A 3,688-nucleotide genomic window follows, 5' to 3' on the forward strand; every position below is an offset into this window, starting at 1 on the left:
GGGGCAGGGACCCGCTGTGGCTCTTAAGGCAGAGTCTGGCTCCCGCAACCCCAGTGGCAGCGTGATGTGGGGTGGGCCTTCTCCTCAGCGCCCGGCCCCGCTCTAGCAGGCGGGCACCACCCGTCAGGGCCCGCAGTGTCCAGCCAGGTCGCACTACAGCGCGGGAGGGCAGGCACCCGGGCGGCGGGCGGCCGGCAGGGGAGGCAAGATGGCGGACAGTACCTTGGAGGAGCCCGGTCGCGGCTCAAGGGTCCAGGGCACAGCCGTCAGCAGGCAGGCGGCGGGCACAACGGGGACAGCTCTCCAGGATATCGCAGCAGCCGATCGTGGTCCCGCAGCAGGGCGTCGCAGCAGCAGGTCCGTCGGCTGTCTCCCCGCGCCAGTTGCGGCCTTGCGCCTCCGCAAAAGCCGGGGTCTCGCGTGATGTCCGCAGCCGGGCTCCAGCAACACCCCCGCCAGGGGGTCGCCTCGAAATCGGCTGCAGCTTCCCCTCCGGTCTCTGGTCTCCCGACGTGCAGTCAGCAGCTGGGGAATCCGCCGCTGGAGACCGCTCGCTCCTCCGGTGACCTCTGTAGCTCAAGGGGACACCTGCTTTGAAGACGCGCTCCGGGCGCCAGTCGCCGGGCTCAGTGACAAAATGGCGGGAGCACCCTGGCCGGTAATCGATCTGGTCACTATTCGGCCCCCGCCGGGTCTCTCTCACCGGGGCGATTTCCCCGGAGGTCACCCCTTGTCCAGGGAGCAGTTAGCAGGCAGGTTTCCACAGAAAGCCCCCTGAATTCCGCTTATTATGGCTAAATGAGGCAGCGGGGCGACGGAGCTCGCCCGAGACGTGTCTGTTCACATCGCCGCCTTGGCCACGCCCCCGGCCCAGATCTTTTGACTTGGGTGAATGTGTGACATTGATCCACATTCTGTCCATCATTGTTGTGTTTGCAGTTACCGCTCTAAGTGTACTGGGGATGCTCAGACGTGAGTCCCAGGCACTCCACACCACTGGAAGCAAGCTAGCCGGGCTGATGAGAGGTGTTACCTCGAAACCGGGCCGGTCCTCGGATGCTTGTTTCCGTTCTGGGAAGGACATGGCTTTTGTAGTTCGGACTGGACTGTTCCCATGGGGCACAGGGTCAGCGCTGATTTGCATATCGCCATTGTCTAACCCAGGGTGGTGTGGAGTGGAAAAACGATGGATTTGGGCCCAGATCTTTTGACTGGGGTGAATGTGTGACATTGATCCACATTCTGTCCATCATTGTTGTGTTTGCAGTTACCGCTCTAAGTGTACTGGGGATGCTCAGACGTGAGTCCCAGGCACTCCACACCACTGGAAGCAAGCTAGCCGGGCTGATGAGAGGTGTTACCTCGAAACCGGGCCGGTCCTCGGATGCTTGTTTCCGTTCTGGGAAGGACATGGCTTGTGGGACACCCCCGCGCCGCACGGCCACCAGCTGCTGCGTGTGCCCCCTGCCGCCCTCTGCCTCGCTGCTGCCTCGTTGCCGGCTCCCGCCGCTGCGAGTGGTTTTTGTATTGTTTTGACGGATATTTGTGCTTGTCTGTGTTAACCTTGTTTTTCCCTGCTGTTGCGTTCATCTGTGCCTGTTTTGACGGATATTTGTGCTTGTCTGTGTTAACCTTGTTTTTTCCTACTGTTGCGCTCATCTGTGCCTGTTTTGACGGATATTTGTGCTTGTCTGTGTTAACCTTGTTTTTTCCCACTGTTGCGTTCATTTGTGCCTGTATTTTTATTGCATTGTACTTCCTCCGTGTTGCCCTCCTTCCTTGTTGCCCGCCTACCGCCTACCTCGACGCCCCCCGCCCTCCCTTTCCCGCCACCGCCGCTTGGCCCCGCCCCTTTCTGCCTTCTGTAACCCTCCCCGCTCCCGCCTCCCAGCTGCTCCGCCCACCCGCGCACTTGGCCTTAAATGGCGACCGTGCGAACGCGCAGCGGTCACGCGCAGCGGGTGCGCCGATTGTGCGCCGAAGGCGCGCCAAAGGTAAGCCCGTCTGCGCCCGTCCGCGCCTGGACCGCGCCCAGTGCCAGGACCCCTGGCCCCCGAAGAGCCCGACCGCGACCGACCCGCCTGACGTACTCCGCCGCTACCCTCATCGCACTCAACACCGGCCGACTTCCCGACTGCCACCAGGCCACTCCACGACGTACCCACGGACCTTTCAGCTGCCACGCCTGCAAGTTCACCTGCATCCGGACCTGCCTCGCACCAGCACCCGCCAAGTCGAACACCAGCAGCACCCACCTCAAGTGCATCCTGCTCAACACCCGCTCCGTCCACAGACACGCCATCGAACTCTGGAGCCTCCTAGACGCCACAGCCCCTGACGTTGCCTTCCTCACGGAGACCTGGATGAACGCCTCCTCAGCCCCCGACATCGCCATCGCCATCCCGGAGGGCTACAAGATCGTCCGGAGGGACCGCAACGCCAACCAGATGGGAGGAGGCATCGCCATCATCCACAGGAGCACCATCCGGCTCACGACCAGCACCGACAACACTCCGACCAGCGCCGAACACCTGCATTTCCAGATCCACACCAACCCGAACACCACCCTCAGAGGCACCCTGATCTACCGACCCCCTGGACCACGCACGCAATTCAGCGAGGACATCGCCGACTTCGTCAGCCCGCACGCCCTCCCCTCCGATGACTACATCCTCCTGGGAGACCTCAACTTCCATCTGGAGAACAACAACGACAGCAACACCAGCACCCTGCTCGACAACCTCGCCAATCTTGGACTCAAGCAGCTGGTATCCACCCCCACCCACCTCGCCGGACACACACTCGACGCCGTCTTCTCATCCAGCAAAGACGTCACCTTCAGCCACACCACAGAGCTTCAATGGACGGACCACAGCTGCGTCCACTTCACCTTCAAAAGAACAACGACCCACCAACACCAGCAACAGGCCGCCCGCAGAAGCTGGAACAAGATCACGGCAGACCAGCTCGCCACCTCCCTGGGCCAGCACCCTCCTGCCAGCTCAGCGAACCCCAGCCAGGCCGCCGACAACCTCACGAAGTGGATCAGCAACTGCGCCGACGAACTCGCCCCACTGAGGACCCCGCCTAGCAGACCCGGCAGCAAGAAGGTCCCATGGCTCACCGACGAACTCAAGAGCTCCAAGAAGAACTGCCGAGCCCTCGAGAAAGTCTGGAGAAGGGAACCGACACCAGACAACAGGACCTCCTTCAAACTTGCCACCCGGAAACACCACCAGCTGATCCGCGCCGCCAAGAAAACAGCATTCAAGGACCGGTTGGACAACAACGCACACAACTGCAAGGAACTCTTCAACATCGTGAAAGAGCTTTCCAACCCCAGCGCAGGTAACAACGACATCACCCCATCGCAAGACCTCTGCAACTCCCTCGCTTCATACTTCCACAACAAGATCGCGGACATACACAACAGCTTCAACAACCAACCTGCGCACACCAGGACCGAACAACTACCCCCCACCACCACCCTCCACGCCTGGACCCCGATCAGCACCGAAGACACCATCCGCACGATGAACTCCATCCACTCCGGATCACCGACCGACCCCTGCCCTCACCACGTCTTCAACAAGGCCGACGCTGTCATCGCACCCCACCTGCGAGACATCATCAACACATCCTTCGACACCACCATCTTCCCGGAGAGCTGGAAACACGCCGAACTCAG

Source organism: Lissotriton helveticus, chromosome 7, assembly GCF_964261635.1.
Source record: "Lissotriton helveticus chromosome 7, aLisHel1.1, whole genome shotgun sequence".
Lineage (NCBI taxonomy): Eukaryota > Metazoa > Chordata > Amphibia > Caudata > Salamandridae > Lissotriton > Lissotriton helveticus.